General features: G+C 37.6%; 1 long non-coding RNA gene across 1 annotated transcript in view; it reads right to left on the reverse strand.

Moving 5' to 3' along the window:
- LOC118001018 overlaps positions 1-23,501 on the reverse strand; it is a 215,746-nt gene that overhangs the window by 117,668 nt on the left and 74,577 nt on the right. The window contains exon 4 of the long non-coding RNA XR_004676607.1: positions 22,036-22,145. This is a non-coding gene — a long non-coding RNA (uncharacterized LOC118001018). The remainder of the gene's footprint in view (positions 1-22,035; positions 22,146-23,501) is intronic.

Genomic DNA, 23,501 nt, shown 5'->3' on the forward strand with positions numbered 1-23,501 from the left:
GCCCCAATGGACATTACATATTAAAACTGCATTAGAGGGGCGCCTGGGTGGCTCAGTCGTTAAGCGTCTGCCTTCGGCTCAGGTCGTGATCCCAGGGTCTTGGGATCAAGCCCCACGTCGGGCTCCCTGCTCAGCAGGAAGCCTGCTTCTCCCTCTCCCACTCCCCCTGCTTGTGTTCCTGCTCTCGCTCTCTCGCTCTCTGTCAAATAAATAAATAAAATCTTTTAAAAAAATGAAATAAAATAAAACTGCATTAGAAGTGTGATTGCTTTAAAAATCAGTGCGTCATGGAATATGATTAATCTGATTAATCAAATCACCACAAATCTGGTATCCCAAATACAAAGGTAGTGCTCCCTATCCTCCTTTCCCATATAGAGAATCTCTCAACCTACTAGCTCCACGTGCTTCTCATGTCTGAGAGCTCTCAAGGCTTGCTGATGGCTAATGGAGAAGATCATGACTAGAATATACCACACAGTATAGAGATTCCTGTTTGGGGAAAATTGGGGTGGATGGGAGGACTGGTTTTGAAGCTGCTAGGGAAGTAGGAGTGAAGAGTTGCACAAAAAAGCCAAAAAGCAAAGAAAAAAGTGGATCTTTACAACAGAAGTATGTGAAGTCCTGGGGACGCGGAGTTGCTATTAGATTTTTGGTTTGAGAATGAGGGTCATCTTAATGAGACCCACCCAAGATATCTTTGGTCACCAATCTGCACTTGTTATAATATTTGCCATCTCTCACTACAGCTATTCTCACCCTGTTTGTTAGTCAAGGAAACTATATTCCCTTCCTTAAATCCCCCCTCCCTTTCACAGCGCCACAACTTCTCACTCATCATGTCATGACACAAGAACATCCCTGCTCTTCGTCTATTATCCAAATATCCTAAACAGCTAAACTTTAATATCGAGCAAATCTCTTTAATCAATGAAAGGTTTAGTCTGTGATTCCATCAAGCAACTAAAACCAAAATAATCTCTTCTAAAGTGCTACAAAATATAGACTAGATATCATGTAACCTAGAAATTATGCATACAATTATGAAGTTATATATGATTTTAAATTAAAGCCTCACTCAATGAGTGCAAAATTGTAAATTATATGCTTTCCTTTGTTTTAAAGAAAATCCAGATTAAGGGTTTTCTGTGTGAATTGCTACCAAAGATCCCACCTCCAAAATTCTACTTTATGTCATATTGGGCTCGATTGAGAGATTAGCTTCGTATAGTAGAAACACTACTCAATTTGAAATCAGACCTGGATTTGAGACCTGCTACTTCTAAGCAGGGACAAATTGATCAGGCCACTTAAACATGATTAAGTGAGGTGAGGGTGGAAGTATATAAGTATTTAAGGGGAGTGTCTGGTATGCAGTTGGCATTTAATAAAGATGGGCATGGCATATAATTAGATCCAGAGTGTAATGAGTAGGAGCAAAGGACTGTAGAATGAAACGGAACCAGGCTCAAATTCTGATTCTGCTTCTCACCAGCTACAAATGTTGACACATTTTGGGGGCTTTCTTAGCCTCAGCTTCTTCCTCTGTAAAGAGGGGGGAGTCCATTTCTACTGTATAAGGCACTTACAAACATTAAAAAACATAATGCATAAAAAGAACTTAACACAGTGTCTAGCACATTGGAAATGTTTAATAAATATTTTCGTTATTATCATTATTCATACAGTGTAATGTTTCAGAGAGATGCTTTATAGTGATTCTAAGTTTTTAGGTGTTTAAAATACTAAGATATTGAAGTAAAATAGTATTTGGGCTACCTTGTTTTAATTAAACTCAAGTTAATGCTAAATTATCACAGGCTAAAATCTAACTTCAAAATTATGATAATGATATTAGCAGAAATAAAATGTAGCAACAAGGGAATACCAAGACATTTCATTACCAGAATGTAATATATAGAAGATCCATCCAAGCCATATTCTTTCTCTAATAGTGCTAGCAAAACATATTTTATGAGAAGAGACAAGATAGGTAAAAGCACATTCTAATACATCTTCATTTTATTATTTATGGGACTGGGAAATGATCTTCTCCCAAACTGTCTCCTGTTTCCTATGTTCAACATTCAGCCTTTAGAGCATTAGTCCTTTGTCTTAAAAACATTCTCTGGCAAGAAGACAACGTGCTATCAGATATGAACATCCAAGTGGACATGAAGCTATCAGAGACATTCCAAAAACAGACCATGGATTCAGAAATATCCTAGAGCCAGAAAAGATAACCATCCAAAGGGAAAAGAAAGGTGAACAGATGCTCCCAGCTTCAGCCGTCTCCAACACTGGCAGGGGGAAACCAGGAACTTTTTATGGATAAGCATTGATTTTATTTAACAACAAAATCATATGTGATCTTGCATTTGTGTAATCGTGAAAATAGCTCTGATTAGAAGATTCTGAAGGCTTTGGGCTATTTTTTTTCTTTCAAATTCTGTCAGTGATCCAGAAACTGGAGATATTTGCATAAAAGAACATGATATTGTTATAGAATACTGCCTAACTAAAATGTTTTTATAATATCTGTTGTGGAGCTATAATTTTACTAAGGACAACACAATGAAATGGCAAACTCTTTTTTTTTTTTTTTAAAGATTTTATTTATTTATTTGACAGAGAGAGACACAGCAAGAGAGGGAACACAAGCAGGGGGAGTGGGAGAGGGAGAAGCAGGCTCCCCACTGAGCAGGGAGCCCGATGCGGGACTCGATCCCAGGACCCTGGGATCATGACCTGAGCCGAAGGCAGCCGCTTAACCGACTGAGCCACCCAGGCGCTCTGAAATGGCAAACTCTTAAAAATCACCTATTTTTAGTCTTTGCTTATACATAAAAATAATATAAAAATATGCATTAGATTGACAGGTCTGTCTTTTGGCAGCCAAAGGCACAGCACGAGAACTGTATAATTATAAAATCACTCAACAACTATTTTGTCATGTAGTATGGCAGGTAAATAATGGTTGCTTTAATGTGTGAATTATTTTAGTATCTGATTATGCAAATGTAGACATTCATTCAAGTGTAGGTTAGGCCTCTGAGAGGTAATGGCTAATATCCCCTGAGAATATTCTCTATGCTCAACAAAGGAAGTATAAGTTTTTCCTCTGAGTCCTTCTTTTAAAAATATTTATAAAGTTTTGGGATGCCTGGGTGGCTCAGTCGGTTAAGCGTCTGCCTTCGGCTCAGGTCATGGTCCCAGGGTCCTGGGATCGAGTCCCTCATCGGGCTCCCTGCTCCGCGGGAAGCATGCTTCTCCCTCTGCCTCTGCCTCTCTCTCTATCTCTCATGAATAAATGAATAAAATCTTTAAAAATATATTTATAAAGTTTCAAAAGAAATGTGTGCTACTTCCTCTTAAATTCCAATATACAGAAGTATGAAGTGAATTATAAATATCCCCATATTACCTACTCTCCCTGATTCAGTCTGTCATGTTGCCTTTGCATGTGTGTATATGCACACGGGGACAGACACAGACAGAAAGAAACATTCTTCAAACTGATTATCAATGTTGTCAAAACCAGAGATTTTACAACGGCCAAAGATGGATCCTCGTAGCTGTGGGTATCTTCTGAATTAGACCTTTTTTACCCTCATCCGAACCAACTGTCTTATGATCAAATCTTGAAGCTATTCAAATAGGAATCATGGATATTTATAGGCCAGTGTTGTCCAATTCAACATTTCCCAATTCTAGCTGCTAAAACAAAAAAAGGTGGGGGGCATCAACATGCAAGCTTTCAAAGTTTTTTGAAGATCAGCTTAAATATTTACCTCAAATTTTAGAGAAGTTTCCAAAAGTTGCCCAGTTGGATTTTTTTTAAGGTCTTTGTAGGTTTTTTTTTAGGTTTTTATTTAAATTCTATTCAGTGTTTAGAGTACCATTAGTCTCAGGAGTAGAATTTCGTGATTCATCACTTACATATAATACCCAGTGCTCATCATAACAAAAAAAGGTGCCCAGTTTTTAAGGGTCTGCACATCGGCTAAATGGGAAGAAGTCTAATGAGCACTTGACCTCCTTGGAGAGATGAAGGGCTGCTTCCTTTGTGGAGAGGGACGCTCTGAGAAGCTATGTTCCTGCGACTGTGGTGCATTGTTTTCAGTCCTAATTGAAACTAGGAAATGCAGGGAAGTGTGATAATGAAAACAACAGGATCAGAGGAGTGTGGAAATTAGCTGACTTTCTCCCCACAAAATCTGTAAAAACAGACTAGCTTGAGTTAGGGGTGTGATTTCTGGATTATATGTGAGAAGAGGTATCTTAGTGCTAACACCATGAAACCAGCGAGGGAATAGCCTTCACTTCCCTGTGACTCCAGGCTCAAGCTGCAAGAACACTGCTTAAGAATAAGCACAAGACTGTCGCAAAAGACTACTTTCTGCTCAGGTCATGATCCTGGAGTCCCTGAATCGAGTCCCGCATTGGGCTCTCTGCTCGGCAGGGAGCCTGCTTCTCCCTCTGACCCTCCCCCCTCTCATGGGCTCTCTCTCTCTCATTTTCTCTGTCTCAAATAAATAAATAAAATCTTAAAAAAAAAAAAGGCTGTCGCAAAAGGTAGAATGCAGAGGTGAGGTTGAGGGTGGTGATCCATTCAAATCAGACCTAGTTCATATAGTTTTGAGTGTTCTGTGAGTTTCTACGTGACTAGCTACCACAACGCCTACTTTACAGAAGCACTCAATAAATGGTCATTGGTGCAGTTGTTGTTGTTAATACTTTGTTCTAATTCTAAGGGCATGACGTACCATCCTGAAGAGTAGTGCTTCTTTGTTAATGGCTACACAAACCATTGGCAATTGGAAAAATCTTTCCCAGCCATCTGAAACTTTAAAAGTGACTTCTAAAGGTTAGCATCCAAAATAAGTAAAGAACTTATACAACTCAACACCAAAAACCCACAAGTAATACAATTAAAAAATGGGCAGAAAGACATAAACTGTCATTTCTCCAAAGAAGACATCCAGCTGGCCAACAGACCCATGGAAAGATGCTCAACATCACTCATCATCAGGGAAATACAAATCAAAACCACAATGAGATATCACCTCACACCTGTCAGGATGGCTAAAATCACAAACACAAGAAACAACAAGTGTTGTTGGCGAGGATATGAAGAAAGAGAAACCCCCGTGCCCTGTTGGTAGGAATGAAAACCGGTGCAGCCACTGTGGAAAACAGTATGGAGGTTGCTCAAAAAAAGTAAAAATAGAATTACCATATGATCCAGTAATTCCACTACTGAATATATACCCAAAGAATACAAAACACTAATTTGAAAAGATATATGCCCCCCCATGTTTATTTCAGCGTTATTTACAATAGCCAAATTATGGAAGCAGCCCAAGTGTCCACTGACAGATAAATGTATAAAGTGGTATATATGTACCATGGAATATTGTTCAGCCATAAAAAAGAATGAGATCTTGCCACTTGCAACAATATGGGTGGATGTAGAGAGTATAATGCTCAATGAAATAAGTCAGTCAAAGAAAGACAAATACCACACAATTTACTCATATGTGGAATTTAAGAAACAAAAGAAATGAACAATTGAAAAAAGAGACAAACCAAAACACAGGTTCTAAACTATAGAGAACATACTGGCGGTTACCAGAGGAGAGGTGGGTGGGGGTGGGTGGGTGAAAGAGGCGAAGGGGATTAAGAGCACACTTATCATGGCGAGCACTGAATAATGTATAGAATTGTCAAATCACTATATTGTACACCTGAAACTAATATAACATGGTAACTAGACTGCAATTAGATTTTTTTAAATGAGCTCTAAAAGTGGGAAGAAGAAAGATTTGTATCTATGTGTGCTAGATTGTAAATCTCTTGAGGAATTTTTCTCTCTCCAGTGTCCATGCCTAGCATACAGCATGATGCATAGAATGACCTCAGTAAAAGTCACCATAGAGGGCAGTGGTTAAGAACACAAACTCTAGGTCAGCCTGTTTGGGTATGTATTCTGGTTCTCCCACTTCTCAGCTGTGTAATCTTGAGCAAGTTACTTAACCTCTCTGTGCTTCAGTATCCTCGCTAGTAAAATGAGGGTGATAATAGTTCCTACTTTCCTGGGTTACCCGGAGGCTCAAATGAATTATTACATGCAAATTTCTCAGAACAGTGCCTACCACCGCAAGTTGCTATGTATTTATTATCATTATTTTGATGATGATGATGATGAGCTCTCCCCCAACCCTTAAGCATTAGCCTTAGAAATACAGCATGAGACCGTGCTGTGGGCCATACCTCCTGGTGAGTACTGACCCGCTGAGACATGTATATGGTCGTCCTTTTTATATCCAATAATCGATTGTGACAACAGCTACTAAGTGGAACACATTCTACCTAATTGTAGTTTTTTCAAGAAAAACTGATGCCAGAGAAGCTGCCAAGTGCCTCTGCTGTGGTTTTCAAAAGGCCAAGTTAAATCTTTTCTTGCTCTTGTTTCAACATCATCTGAAAATGATTAGAACTGTAACATTTGTGCTCTATTTAAGAAAATGACAATATTTTCTAAATTATTGGGTAAATGATATTTACTGGTGGCACTGTTAACCCTAATAGTTTTTTTGGATCAAATTAGCCCATTTAAGAATAAATAAAGCACAATAAGCCTATTCTTTCTAAAAATCAATAAATAATGCTTTTAATTCACTTTGATTACTGGACTTGGCAGGAGAGTAATCATGTCATGAAACTGACACCACAACAAAAAGCATTATGCTGACAACAACAAGTAAGAATAAGCCAACAACTGAGCTGTAGAAAGAAAAAAATTATGCCCGGAAGTATTTCTGCCACGAAATGAGGCGCTTGGGCTCTGCCATCGGCTACAGCATGAAGAGGGGCAATTCTCTCTTGCAAATTGCTCTCATTGCAGCCGAATGACATTGTCCCCACCTGTGCAACACTCCTTCCCGCCAACGGTTTCCATAAGCAGTGTGAAAACTGCCTCGGACATCTCTTTAGGAAACTGTGCTAGCAGACGAGATGACAGAGCAAATGGAGCATGTACTCGATTCATTTGTCGTGAGAACAGGACCACCGACTGAGGCTTGCCCTGTGCCGCGCCTGATGGTGACATTCTACAACCAGGGACAGAAGCACTCATTTCCAAGAGGCGATAACTGTTGCTGATTTCAGTTAACAAATTTCATGTAAAGCATCCCTTTTTCCCCTTTGTTTCCTGGAATCTAAAATGAGAGTTTAAAAGGAAGGAAGGTCGAAGGTCAGTAAGAGAAGCCCAGGAAGGGGTCCCTGCCCAGACAGAGCAGAAGGAAGATGGCCCATAGAATCAGGAAGACCTGCTCAGACTATCAGCCTTGCCTTCTATACATTATCACCCTGAACAAGTTCAATTCCTTCACACCCACAGACTCCATTTCCTCAGTAGCAGAAGGGAATAATAAATTCGATCTCAGGGCTGTTACCAGAATTTAATGAAATATATAGACATCCAGCATATGGTACAATATATATACAGTGAGTGATATGAAAATTGTCTGCAAAATGACTCTTTTTCTTGGCCTTTGATATAGGGCAGAGACCCCATGGCCCCTTTGTGTAAGAAGACTGAAGCCAAGGTGGATAACCCTGGAAGGTGAGATGAAATCGCAGGAGTTGGCAGGTGCAGGACACATGCTGCTTACAGCAGGGCAAGAGACCTGGACTGCAGAGTCCGTCCACTGGGAGCAAGGTTATCACCTGGAATGCAATCAGGAGGGCCCTGGAGTCCCTCCCTATGCTCTCCTATCTTCACTGCAATCTTCTCTCATCCCACCCCCCCACCCCCACCCCCGTCATTAACCAAACCATTGCCGGAGGAGAAAGCCATTACCGTACCATTATGCAGGCTCCCTGGGAGGCTTACAAAAGGCGCCGCTTACTGCAAACTTCCTGACAGCTCTCACACTATTACCATTACATGTGCAAACCCTTTTTATGATTCCTTTGAACAGATAGAATGTTAAGAGCCTAGAGCAAGCATGTGGCTCCGATGAGAGTACCTCAGGCTTATTTATATACGTGGATGGGAAGAAGACCGACTTTTCTTAATTTTAGGCTGTCATTGCTAAAGTAGTCATACCTCTCTCTGAGACAGAGATATAGAATTAATAATTCAAAAAAACAGTATGGGGGAGAAAACACTTTATCTTACACGCATCCAAGATCCAAAAACTAAAAGACAAATGTTGGGGTGTGCAGTTAGAAGCAAAGTGCTCTAATTGAAACCTGAGTCACACTTACACCTTCTTCAGAAGAAGGAGCACAGTGTGGTCTCAGTTCTCTGCCCATTGCCTCCACCCCAATAATACGCAGGAGGATAGAGTTTAATACTGCCTCGGGCAAAGAAGAAAAGGCAATAGAAAGGACTGTTGTTCTCTCTTTTCCTTTCTCCCTCTGTAAAGCTCCAAGGAAAAGTGAGTTTCCAGTGGCAGGCAGTGAATAAGACTGAAGAGAGGTTTTATTTCACCTCTTTAAGTCAGGTTAAATAAAACTTCTGCCAGAAAACGTACTGGCAATATATCTATAGCTAAAAGATTGGGAGATCTATCTCCAGTCACAGCCAGTCACCCATCCCCCTTTCCCATTGCTCCCCTCCTCTTGTGAATGCCCAAGAAATACATGGGAAAGATGCTACAGAGTTGACTCAACATTTTTTTGCCAATCAATTCTTTTTTTTTTTTTTAAGATTTTATTTATTTATTTTACAGAGAGAGACATGGCGAGAGAGTAAACACAAGCAGGGAGAGTGGGCAAGGGAGAAGCAGGCTTCCTGCTGAGCAGGGAGCCTGATGCAGGACTCAATCCCAGCACCCTGGGATCATGATCTGAGCTGAAAGCAGAAGCTCAATGACTGAGCCACCCAGGTGCCCCTTTCCCAATCAATTCTTATGCAAAAACAGACTCATCAAAAAATATGCACTAAACACATCAATAGTAGGCTAGGTCTCACTGCTTCCTTCATGCACTGGCTGACAACACAGCCTCTTATCTCTATTTCATCATAATGAGATATGGGTGGTACCAAATAATTTATCATGTTGCAACCTTGGTTATATGCTTCACTGTAGTGGTTAAGAGCATAGGGTCTGAGCACAGGCAATACTGTAAAGGACACAATGAAGATAGTGAATGGCAATGTAGAGAATGGGAGAAAATATTTGCAAACCATTATCTGATGAGGGATTAATATCCAGAATATATAAGAAACTTCTACAATGCAATAAAAACAAAACAATCCTATTTAAAAATGAACAAGGGATTTAAATAGATATTTCTCCAAAGAGGATTTACAAGTCTCCAATAAGCACATGAAAAGATGCTCAATATCACTAATCACTAAGGAAATGCAAACCAAAACCAAAATGAGATAGCATTAGGATGGCTATTAGAAAAAAAATATTGGCAAGAAGGTAGAGAAACTGCAAGCCTTGTACATCACCCATGGAAGTTTAAAATGGTGCAGCCCCTATGGAAACCAGTATACAATGTCTCAAAAAAAAACCCATATATGGAATTATCATAAGTTGTAGCAATTCTACTTCTGGTATATATGTAAAAGAATTGAAAGCAGGGACGCAGACAGATATTTGAACACCCATGTGGTATATTTACACTTTACCAAAATAAAAAATGTATAGGAATTTGAAAAAAAGAACCTAACTTCTGGAGCCAAAGTTCCGTATTTGCCACCCTAGCTACCCACATTAGCCTTGGGGCAAGTAATTTAACTTTCTGTTTTCTGATCTGTAAAATGGAATAAGTAGGGTGCCTAAGTCATAGGTTGTTGTGAAGTTCATGGCAGATGACAAAAAGAAAACCCTGGCACATAACAAGTACACAAAACATGTTGGCTATTATTATTGCTTCTTTGTATAGATGCTAAAAAGCCCAAAGCCATGGACAAATATTTCTTGCTTTTAGAGTATTCTCTATATATTACTAAATACTTATTGACTGATTAACATCCTCATATACAAAGATGAACCTTATTGACTCAATATAAGTGGTTGTTTTTCCAACACAGAATACAAATTAATATCGATCCATTCATATTCTTGAATAAGCCTCTTTGAACCAAAGACATATATTTGTAGACATCTGGATATTATCTTTTTTTTTTAAGATTTTATTTATTTATTTGACAGAGAGAGAGAACACAAGTAGGCAGAGTGGCAGGCAGAGAGAGAGGGAGAAGCAGGCTCCCCGCTGAGTAGGGAGCCCGATGCGGGGCTCGATCCCAGGACCCTGGGATCATGACCTGAGCCGAAGGCAGACGCCTAACTGACTGAGCCACCCAGGCACCCCCATCTGGATATTATCTTGAAAATATAGATAATGCTGAGATATTTTCTTGAAAAGGACTTAATTCATATGGCTATATTCCAAGGTCAAGAGAATCATGAAGTCTTCCCATTTTTGTTATTGTTAACCAACCTACAGAACCAATCACAGAGTACAATGTAATTGGGACATCACCATCTAAAGATAGACTCAAAGTAAATTAAATAGATGGTAAAATCTCTGAGCCCCAAAAGCTGATACCTTCTTAGATCTTTTCACATCACTGAGGAAGAGACTGAGGTGTGAAGGACATAGAGACCAACATTAATAAACTCTGGATCAGATGATGTTGGGGACCCATATTAAATTTAAAAGCAAGTATATCTAAAGATTCCATTGGTTTTGAGTTGACAGCGTGAGATACATACAGGGCATTTGCTAATTCTCTCCATTTTTAAATTTTTTTTAATTAAAAAACCTCTATCCAAAATCTGTTGTAATATAATATTAACAATCATTCTCAGAAATAACAGGTGATTTCTGAAATGTACAGCATTTTTACAAGCTTTCCCTATAATTGGTTTTTTAAAACCATTCTCAGAAATAACAGGTGATTTCTGAAATGTACAGCATTTTTACAAGCTTTCCCTATAATTAGTTTTTTAAAACCTTGGCTGTTGCTGGCTACTAAAATCGTCTTCAATCTGAGTGAGAGCAAATTCATTTAACGGTTTATTTCTCCAACAATTTGAGTGACTATTTCCCCTAGATATCTTTTTCAGAGCCCACACCCTAAAGCTTCATAATTCCATTAAATCAGCACACAGCTGGGCAATTCTTTCTTTGCTCACATTATAGTGGTCCCCAGGGAATTTATGTAAATCTATGGAAATTCATTTTAAAGTCTGTGCTCTGAAAGGGAGGACGCATCCTCATTAAGTAAACGATTACATCTACAAACAAGCTAAAAGCAACATGCTGGAGAGCTAAATTAAACTTTCCATCAGGAAGACTAAACCATTCACATTCATATATAGGCTTTACCCAAATGCTACCAAAATTCTAAGACAAAAGATTTTGATGAAGTCCAAACAGATATAAAGAAAGTGTAGCTGAGCCACTATGGTAGGGCTCAGCCTCCTTTCTGGTACAACCACCTAACATCACCTTGGGCCATGATACGGGGAGGGGTTCATCCTTATAATTCACAGGCTCTCAGAAAAGACTTCTCATATAGGGATAAAAGGAAATGAACTCACAAAGTCCTTCAAAAGTCACCCAAGTCAACCCTAAGAACCCCTAATAACACTAGAGAGTCTGAAGCTTAAAGGAGAAGATACTATGTGCTGAAAAGAGGACACAGGATTAACAGTTAGACTTATCTGCATCCCGCTCCTACCTCCTTCACCAACTACCTGAATAAATTATCTAGACTTCATAACATCAGTTCTCTTATTTGTAAATAGGGAATAATAATAATTCTTGACATGATTTTTTAATGAAATAAACTATATAAAGCATTTGCTCCAATGCCTAGAACATGGTTGGCACTAGAAAGCCTTCAACTGAACCAAAAAAATGAAGTCTGAGCAAGATCTAAGCTCTAGAAATGAGGAACTAACTGGAAGGGAAAGGAGAGAAGTCCTCCACTTAAAAGTTTTAGGTCCTCAAACAACTATGGTGCCTTCCCACTTTGGAGATCTGCTCACCTTTCCTACTGCTGAGAAAGTAGGGCTAAGGCAATTTATGAGAACATTGACTCAATATTGCTACAAGCTCTTTCTTCTTAAGCCATTCCAACATTTACTCTTTTCTCATATCTACACAAGTGACATCTTGGTTCTGAAGTCAGGATTAAAAGTGAAAATATCAAATGATCAAATATACCCGTGAAAATCCCTTAGGAAGGTTTAGCATTGGAATAGTCTCTCAGGAAGTCCCCCATAGGCCATTTCTCACCCATTATTGGCACAGATTGCTGATTCTTCAGTTGAACCCGGGTGATTGAATTGGCTTGACTTTAAGATCCATGTCATCTCAAAAACATCTGCATAGACATAGATATAGATACAGATTCTGATAGTAGATTCATATTCCAATTAGCAAGATTCTCATAATCCATAGGAGGTAAGTGGAACAGAGGCCAACAGATGAAAGGGCAGATTCCCATCTCCATGCACACACTGAATGGAATAACTGGTGGAATAGCCTACATTACTTATATATTTATTTTAGTATGTTTTTATTTTGCAAAGCAATATGACAACATTTGCATACGTTGAATATGCTTTAAACAAATGCAAGCATGATATTATGCCACATTTTGTTTTTGGGTTACTGAAATGAGATTGTAGTTAATGGTAAACCCCACTAGCCAGGCCACATATAAGGATTGGTAACTGTACCACTCAAGGAAAAAAAAGAGAGACACATTCACGTTTTAGGAATTAAGACAAAGCTTGGTCACCACAAGTAAAAATCTGGAAAGAACACAAACATATGGAGGGTAAATAACATGCTATTAAACAATGATGGGGTCAACCAAGAAATCAAAGAGGAAATGGAAAAACACATGGAGACAAATGAAAATGAAAACACAATGGTCCAAAATCTTTGGGATACAGCAAAATCGGTTCTAAGAGGGAAGTTTATAGCAATACAAGAAGCAAAAAAAAAAAAAAAAACCCTCAAATATTAACAACCTAAACTTACATCTAAAGAAGCTAAAAAAATAACAAACAAAACCAAAACCAGTAGAAGGAAGGAAATAATAAATATTAGGGCAGAAATAAACTAAGTAGAAACTAAAAAAATTGAACAGATCAATGAAACCAGGAACCAGTTCTTTAAAAGATCAACAAAATTGATAAAACTTTAGCCAGACTCACCAAAAAAAAAAAAAAAAAAAAGAGAGAGAGAGAGAGGACTCAAACAAAATCAGAAAGGAAAGAAGAGAAATAACAACCGATACCATAGAAATACAAAGGATTATAAGAGAATATTATGAAAAATTATATGCCAACAAACTGGACAACCTAGAAGAAATGGCTAAATTCCTAGAAACATATAACCTCCCAAAACCAAACCAGAAAGAAATAGAAAAATTTGAACAGACAGGTAACAAGCAATGAAATTGAATCAGTAATCAAAAAACTCCCAACAAACAAAAGTCCAGGACCAAATGGCTTCACACATGAGTTCTACCAAACGTTTAAAGAAGAGCTAATACCTAATCTAAAAAATAAAAGACGAAGGAAAGCTTCCAAATTCATTCTATGAGGCCACCATTACCCTGATACCAAAAGCAGATAAAGACACCACTAAAAAAGAGAACTGCAGGCCAATATCTCTGATGAACATAGATGTAAAAACCATCAACAAAATATTAGCAAACTGAATCCTAAAATAAATTTTAAAAATTCAGCAGGATCAAGTGGGATTTATTCCTGAGATGCAAGGTGGTTCAATATTCACAAATCTATCAACCTGATACACCCCATCAACAAAAGAAAGGATACAAACTGTTTGATCATTTCAATAGATGCAGAAAAAGCATTTGACAAAGTACAGCATCCATTCATGATCAAAACCCTCAACAAAGTAGATTTAGAGAGAACATACCTCGACATAATAAAGGCCATATATGAAAAAAACCATGCTAACATCATAATAATGGTGAAAAACTGAAAGCTTTTCCCCTAAGGTCAGGAACAAGACAAGGATGTCCACGCTCACCACTTTTATTCAACATAGTATTGGAAGTCTCAGCCACAGCAGACAAGAAAAATGAATAAAAGACATCCAAATTGGAAAGAAAGAAGTAAAATTTTCACTATTTGCAGATGACATGATACTCTATATAAAAAACCCTAAAGACTCCACCAAAAAACTGCTAGAACTGATAAATGAATTTAGTAAGGATACAGGATACAAAATCAATATATAGAAATCCATTGCTTTTTTATACACTAATAATGCAATAGCAGAAAGAGAAATTAATAAAACAGTCCCATTTACAACTGCACCAAAATTACTAAAATATCTAGGCATAAACTTAACCAAGGAGGTGAACGACCTATACTCCAAAAACTATAAAATATTGCTGAAAGAAATTGAAGATGACACAAGCAAATGGAAATATTTCCCATGTTCATGGGTTGGAAGAACAAATACTGTCAAAATCTCCCTAATACCCAAAATAATCTATACATTTAATGCAATCCCTATCAAAATTCCAACAGCACTTTTCACAGAACTAGAACAAATATCCCTAAAATTTGTATGGAACCACAAAAAGACTCTGAATAGCCAAAGCAATCTTGATAAAGAAGAACAAAACTGGAAGTATGACAATCCCACATTTCAAGATATGCTACAAAGTTGTAGTAATCGGAACAATATGGTATTGGCACAAAAATAGACACATAGATGAACAGAACTCTGGAGAGTCTAGAAATAAACCCATGATTATATGGTCAATTAGTCTTTGACAGAGGAGGTAAGAATAATTAATGGGAAAAAGACAGTCTCTTCAACAAATTGTGTTGGGAAAACTGGACAGTTACATGCAAAAAAAAAAAAATGAAACTAGTCTACTTTCTTACTCCACACACAAAAATAAACTCAAAATGGATTAAAGACCTAAGTGTGAGACCTGAAACCATAAAAATCTAGTAGAAGAGAGCACAGGCAGTAACTTCTCTGACATCAGCAATAGCAGCATTTTTCTAGATATGTCTCCTGAGGCAAGGGAAACAAAAGCAAAAATTAACTATTGGGACTACGTCAAAATAAAAAGCTTCTGCACAACAAAGGATTCAAAACAAAAAGACAACCTATGGATTGGGAAGCAATGTTTGAAAATGATATATCCGATAAAGGACTAGTATCCAAAATATGTATAAAAACTTACACAACTCAACAACAACAAAAAGTTCAATTGAAAAATGGACAGAAATGGCACCTGGGTGGCTCAGTCAGTACAAATCAAATCACCATATGATCCAGTAATTCCACTACTGGATATTTACCCAAAGAACTCAAAAACACTAATTTGAAAAAATATATGTACCCCTATGTTTATTGCAGCATTAGTTACAATAGCCAGATTTTGGAAGCAGCCCAGTGTCCATCAATAGATGAATGGATAAAGAATATTGCTCAGCCATAAAAAAGAATGAAATGTTGCATTTTGCAACAACATGGATGGATCTAGAAAGTGAAATGCTAAGTATAATAAGTCAGAGAATTATAAATACCATATAGTTTCACTCATATGCAGGACTTAAGAAACAAAACAAATAAACAAAGGAAAAAAAGACAACAAAAAACCAGACTCTGAAATACAGGGAACAAATTCATGGCTACCGGGGGGGAGGGGGGTTGGGCATAGATGAAATAGGTGAAGGGGATGAAGAGAACATTTATCACGATGAGCACTGAGTAAGGAATAGAATTGTTGAATCACTATATTGTACACCTGAAACTGACAGAACACTGTAGGTTAACTATACTGGAATTAAATTTTTTTAAAAAAGACAAAGCTTGGACAGGATGCACAACCTAGTCACTGTTACAGTTAAGCTAGCCCCAGAGTCATAGCTATCCGTTTCTGTTTGTCTAGCTCTCTGTCGTTGCCTGGGTTCTGTCTGTCCCATTGACAACATCTCTTCAACTTTATTTCATTTCTTTGGGAAAAGGAAGGAGAGAGAAAAGAGAACATTTTCCTCTGACAGCCGCATCAGATTTTGATCCAGAAAACTTGAGATACCTAATCTTTTGAATCTGTCTCCAGATCTCTATTTTGTTTTCCTGCAGCTCCCATTCCTTCAGCTCTTGACCTTTTCACTCCTTCAATCTCGATGTGGAGGGAGAAGGACAATAAACATATATGGATCACATGCAATTTTTATTATTAATTCCAATCTAAGAAACTATGCAGAGATTCTGGCGTATCATTTTTAAAATAAACCCAGCTGCTTTGTGCTGAAACATGAAAAAAAAAAAGACCATTCATTTCCTGAAAAAGGAGAAGTAAGTTGTTTTAAAATTCTTAATTTTTAATTTCTATTTTCTATATGAAATATCTAAAATGTAAAGATGCCATTTTAATAAAATAAAGAGGCAGAGATACAGTGGCTCTAAAGATTTGTTGTAAATATTTTGTAAGGAAATTGCCCTCACATTATTATTAAAATTTTAACTTTCATCATTAAAGCCACATTTAATCTTCTACAAAGACTCTGTTCCTCCTGCAAGCATAATCCACTGCCGCCTCCTCCATGCTCTTCTTGTGCATGTTTATCATAGGTGATGATATTAACATGTGATATCTTATATTTCAAATTTATACACATCTGCTTCCTCCATGTGATGGTAGAGCTTCTTGCTTACTTTGGGGATGTAAATTCAGTTTCTGGCAAAGAGTAGAGGCTCAATGAATATTGATTGGGCTTTATTTGAATTATTCTGTTTTGAACTTTGGAACTGATGAGATCACCTTTGCTTCCTCCACCCGTGGCCCATCCATCACCCTCTTAATTAACTGTTTATTGCTGTTTTCTGTATCCACCACCTCTTATACACCAATTCACAAGCTCTCGGCCTCATGTGTATTTTGTTTCAACTGCTCCTGCAGTAACCAGCTCTGCATGGGTTGGGAATGATTTCATTCATGCAGAACTTGACAGTACCTTGCTTTAATGCCAAACCACGAGTTTCTTACCAACCCAGAATTTCTTTGTTGACACTGAGGTGTGAGTGGTCTTGTCTAGTGTCCACAGTTGCAGTCTGGACCTTCTGGGGAGTTAAGTCCCAGGACAGCAAACTTTTAACCAATGGTCCGCAACAACAGCAAAACAAATAAATCCTTCCTCTTCCTCAACTGTCTATGGTCCTGAGATGCAGTTGATGTGGCCTTTCAGAGGACACCCCTACAATATGAAGCAGTCTACATCAGTGCTAATAGTTTAGCAGCACACCCCCCAGCTGGCTCTTTCTCCCACCCTACCTCAAAGTCTTTTACATTCACTCCTGCCTCTCTTAATAAAAATATTTGCATAAATTCTTACATCGGACTCTGCTTTCTGGGGTGCTTGGGCTAAAACACCTGCCCGCATCACAGCCCCCTGCCGAGGGGACATGGTCCAGTCTGCATCAAATAATCCTCTCTGCTTTTTAGGGGAGGATTTCACAGGAAGGCACACCTAACACAAAGGCTCCCCATCCACTAACTAAGCCAGCAAGCAAGCCTCGAGACGTGGTATGAAAAGAAGCTGAACAAGTTGAAACCCTCTCTAGGGAACTCAGAAATGGCAAAATAAGACATGAAGCTAGGAGCAGCAGATGATGATATAAAGACAGAAGATGGCAGGGCAGCCATGATGTTCTAGCTGCTCAATTCGGTAGCAATTCTTACTGGCATGTTGCTTCCTTCTCTCTCTTTCAACTCCTTCTTAGATGCTACCAGTACTTAAGTCAGAGAATGGTGTTCATTGCCAGGCCCTAGTCCTCATCTTAATTCAGCCCTTTCACCATCATATCTGATTAAGTGAAAAAGGACTTCTAACCTGGCTATTCTGAACTCAGGCTCTTCCTAACTCAGTTCATATTATTTATAATTGCCATCCTGTCCAATGGCTCTCATCATATCACTTTCTCTTCTAGGAGAAAAGATTGATAACTTTTACTTTTTTGATAAATGTAACATTAAGTGCCTCTCCTCATTAATCCATCAACATTAAATTCAGCTTCATTTTTTCCTCTATTTTTCACTAGAATTCCACCCCTAAGCCTTATTCCTAAAATGTAGTTTAGGGACTTCTAATTAAAGAATACTGCTTTATCTCATGTGTTCAACAACTCTGTATGCTAAAACTATTGAAATGACCAACAAACCTTAAAGCTAAAACATGTATCTATGTTAGAATATATAGAAGGTTTCCCTTAAAAGATGGAAAATTTAACAGTTTCTATAAAATATGGTGCATGACAGGTCATATTAAGGGATATACTGAGCACAATTCACAACAGCCAACAGAGGATTGAAGAAATTAGTATGTCCAGAGAGTTTGAATGACATGATACTAAGGCTAAGAAAGAAAGAGGGAAAGAAGCATAGAAAAAAATGGACAAACAGAAAGCACAAATTACGAACATAGAAATAAGTATATATACATCACTGATCACAATATTTATGTAACTGACAATATTTGTAACTGAACAAAAAGCAAAATATCAATATAGCTAAAACTTTGAAATGCAATGAAAGCAATAATTGGAAAAAAATGTTTACCCTTCAGTGCTTATAATAGAAGAAATGTTAGAAATTAATGATTTGAACATCCAACTTAAGAATTTGGTAGAGGGGGAAACAATAGACTATACACAAAGAAAACAGAAGGAAGAAACAAAGAAAAGAATAGATTATTGAGGGTGTCTGGGTGGCTCAGTCGGTTAAGCACAGACTCTGGATTTGGGCTCCGATCATGATCTCAGGGTCATGAGATCAAACCCCATGGTGGGCTCCACACTCAGCCGGGAGACTGCTTGAGATTCTCTCTCTTTATCTCCTTCTACCCCTCCCTCCCGCATGTGCACACTCTCTCTCTCTAAAATAAGTATGTAAATCTTTAAAAATAAAAACTAGATTGTTGAAATAGAAGACTAAAATACAACACTGGATCAATGCAATGGAATAAAGATAGCTCCAATTCTTTGACACTCATTCCTTTGATAGGAGGGATCCATTTCTCCTTCCCCTTGAATCTTTGTTCTGTGACTGCTCTAAGAGTATGGCAGAAGTGATGTTTTGCCGGTTCTAGGTCTAGACTTTAAGAAAACTTGCAATTTCTACTGCCTGTTTCTGTGTACATTTTCAGAGTTCTGAACTGCAATGTAAGAAGTCTCAATAATTCTATTGAAGAGGCCATGTGGAAAGGCCCTGTGCCACATGGACAGAGGGATAAACCTATCTGAGCTTAGGCTCCTCAGTTTCCTTGCCAAGGCATCAGGCACCTGAGTGAAGCAATCTTTTTTTTTTTTTTTAAGATTTTATTTATTTATTTGACACAGAGAGAGAGCACAAGCAGGGAGAGCGGCAGACAGAGGGAGAGGGAAAAGCAGGCTCTCCACTGAGCAGAGAGCCCGGCATGCGGGACTGTATCCCAGGACCCTGGGATCATGATCTGAGCCAAAGGCAGACCCTTAACTGACTGAGCCACCCAGGCACCCCCTGAGTGAAGCAATATTAGACTCTCCAGACCACACCAACAACCGACAGAATACCACCACATAAACCTGGCCAAGACCACAAGAAACAAAAGAATGACCCAGGCAAACTCTACCCGAATTCTTGACTCACAAAATCATGAGATAATGAAAACCAGTCTGTATTGAGGGTAGTTTGTTACATGGTAAAAGGTACATGACAGCAATAAACAAAGCCAAAGTTGGCTCTTTGAAAAAACTAATAAAATTTGTCGATAATCTCTAATGAGATTTTCTAAGGGAAAAAAATAAAACCAAGAAAACTAAGAAAAAATATATTAAGAAAAAAAGGACTGTGTATCAGACTATATAACAGGGAGATGACTGGATTCAAGCCTCCAGGCAGAATCAGGACAATTTGATGGAGCAGAACAAGTACTTGGTTGAGGTGTGTATTCTTCCACCAGCTAACTTTGGGCAAGTCATTTAAGTCTACTGGACCCCAGTTTGATTACAAAACAAAACAAAACAAAAATGAAAGCTTCTTCCATAGGTTGATTCCTTGATGTGATCTCTCAGTGTATGTTTAGTCCCTGCTATTTAGCGGAGTTGTACTTAGAAAATGGTCGAATATAGAGCAAGGAACAAAGTAGAATTCAGAAGGGAACAACCATCATGGCTTCCTTTCTTTGCTTAAGATGAAAAAAAAAAAATAAGTGGAGAGTGACATGATTTTTTTTTTTTTTTACAAAATTTTAGCATGCATATTCAGGACCATCTCATGGTAATAAAGTCAATAAATATCTGTTGAATTAAATTCACACAAACACACAAAAAGTCTTTTTGCCAGTATAAAAAACAACCACATTAGCTAGTTTGATAAACATAATGCCTATAAGGAAAGAACTAATTTTTCTCTTATATGTTCTATAAAACATTGTATAGTAAACTCTAGTTTTTGAAAGATTTTGCAAGATTTTGGGACTCTTACAAATGACTTGTGATGTGATATGATGTGGAGTTCAAATGGAATTAAGTACTTATGAAAAACATGGCCCCAACTTCTACCTTGCTCTATATTTTTCAGCAGTAACTTAAAATTTTCCTAAGACTTGAGCAATTATTTATGTCTTTCTGAGGGTTATTTAACATGGAATTTAGCTAATGAAGTTTTGTAGTGTGTTAAATCTTTGCTGATATTTGGAATGATTTTGAAACATATGGATAGAGGGGGTGGGAAGGGCCATAGTCCTATCAGATTGTTCTAGCTTGTTACCTTAGATAAAATTAAAAGCTACATCATGTTATCACCTTAGTTTCTGGAGAGGAAGTTTATTAGTTTAAATGCCTTTTCAAATTCCAAAACAAACTCAATTCTGAAATTTACTGTATAATAAAAATCTAGACCAATTGACATAATGAACAGGTTATAGGCTCCAATGGAAAGATTAGGCCTGTCTAAAAAAGGGTGTCATTGAATTTTTTTAAATTTTATTTTAAATTAGCAAAGCCATTTCACTTATTCAGTTGTTTTTTTAATGAGGATAAGCATTTGCATGGTAAAATAAACATTTATGACAACGTACCCAGTATAAACATGAGAAGCATGCTACCCATCAGTAGATACAGATTAATCTTTTTACTTCTCCACTCTGAAATATATAAAAACATCTTTAAATAGATATAGCTCTATAATATGACATATTTATATAGGAGTTCTCCACATTATTATTAAAATTAAGATTAGGACATCAATCATATCCTTTATCCATTACTATTTCAAAAAATAAAAATAAAAAACCCTAGCTATATGCTTTTTTTAACTTCAAAGTGTCCTCTTCATCTTTGTGAGCTAGCTAGTTACCTACTACAAGGCATTAGTAATTCCTTTCTTTCCAAGTTATTTTTAGGGTGCTTTAGCTTTATTAAGATGTCCACCAAATGCTAAAACATTAAATACTGAGTTCCCTCTTCTATGTCTACCCCACAGAGAGGAGATTTCTTGCCTCAAACCTCAGTGCACACATGTAAACACAATTACTCAAAACAAGGCAACAAGTGAGAAGCAGGGTTAAAATAAGAACTCAGACAATCTGACTCACAATCCAGCATTCAACTCCCTATAACTTGCTGTTTTCCTTTGTCCTCTTTGCTGTGAACCAAGATACTTGTTCTTTAGCAGGGTGTTTCTGCTGCAAATCCAGTTGCTACTGCATTATGCAATGAAGTCAGAAGCCTGAGCTTGTGACATCAATATTGGTTGCTATGGTAACTCTTTCCATAAGTATTACAGGTTCATTGTAGGCTCAAAAAAGAGGACTTGAGCACAGTAGCAAAATAGCTGGCATTAGTCGGCCTAAATTACAACAATAATTGATCCAAAAAAATGTTTTATACTATCTAGAATAAATACAGATTTTTATATTTATGTTTTGTGTCATTATCAAAAGTCATTTTTCAAATACATTAGTTTTTAAAAATTAAATTCTCCATAAAAATAGCATTGCTACTGACCTTCTGATGTAACAGATCCAAAGATCCAGGACGAAGAGAGTCTCACTGCAACACAGCTTATTATTCCATGCCTTGTGTCATTCCAGAAGTCAAGTAATGTTATGCATCATCTGTTTGGAATTAATTCACAAGAGCGTGATTTAAGTAGTTGTCAGATTACAGAAATTATAAAAAGGCTCTAGGGAGTTGCACATACGAAAGCAATTTTAGGTGAGAAGTTTTCCCAGGTAATGTGTCCATTTTTAACATAACAATAGTAAAGATCACTTTTTATTGCATCTGTACACCCTTATTTCCCTGAAATGTTTTCTGCCAATGCCTCAGTTCAAATGATTAAATCCACCTCACTGTGTAGGGGATACTCAGAAAGATTATTTTGCCATTACATTTTTAAAATCTAAATTCGAAGCACATGGCCGAATAATTACAAAGCCTGAATTCCTTTCTTCCATAGCTCTTTTTTGTTTGCTTATCACCTACCATCAGCAGCATGAGGATCTTAGTTCAATTCTGTAATCCTGCCTAGGCTAGGCATTGCAGTTACATGTGCTGGGCTTTAGGTATAAGATGTATAAGACACAGTCCCTTCCATGAAAATCTCACACAGATAATAGCAACATCAATAACAAATAGTATTTACTGAGCACCTGCCGTGTGCCAGACATCATGATAAGCACTTTCTGTTCATTATCTTATTTAATCCTCACACTACAACGAGGGAGGGAGGTACTGTTCTCCCCATTACCCAGATAAAAGAACTGAAACTCTGAGGGATAGTCACTGGTCTGAAGTCACACCTACCTGTAGTTAGGGACACGGCCGGCATTTGAATTTAGGATTAACAGACTCCAAATATTTATGTTCTAACAGAAATTAACTATAATTTCTTGTTACCATGGTAAAAATTGAAAAATGGATCATAATCCCACTGAGCAAGGACTGCTTGACATAGAATTAAAAAGCAGAAAGCAGATGATAGTCTGCAGGTGGATTTCATAAACACTTTCTATGACGGACTTTCCTGTTTTTGTAACACTCAGCAGTTCAGAAAGTGTTTGCCTGCAGACATTCTTATTCCTCCAGAGTTATAAATGAAAATCTCTCTCAAAAACATTGGTTCTATCACTTTTCTTAGACAGCTGTATTGATATTCTAATATGCTTCAAGATACTGTACTTTCTTGAGATCAGGTAAATATATTAGCACTTTAATGTGTATAGTGTGTTGCATTTTACAAATCCTACCAAACATTCATCCATTCAGCACAAATGTATTGAGCCACTATTATGAGTCAGGCACTGTGCTAAAGTTAGATATGACCCTACAGCAAAAAGTTGAAATAGTCCCCAAAGGAAAGGAGCATGTAGTCTTAAAGGAGAGAAGGTCATTGATCAAATAACAATAGAAATAAATGTAAAATTGGAACTGTGTCCAAAGAGTGGAAAATAAGAAAGACTGAAAATGGA

The sequence above is a fragment of the Mirounga leonina genome, unplaced genomic scaffold (assembly GCF_011800145.1).
Source record: "Mirounga leonina isolate KUSES-001 unplaced genomic scaffold, KU_Mleo_1.0 Mir_53, whole genome shotgun sequence".
Taxonomy (NCBI): domain Eukaryota; kingdom Metazoa; phylum Chordata; class Mammalia; order Carnivora; family Phocidae; genus Mirounga; species Mirounga leonina.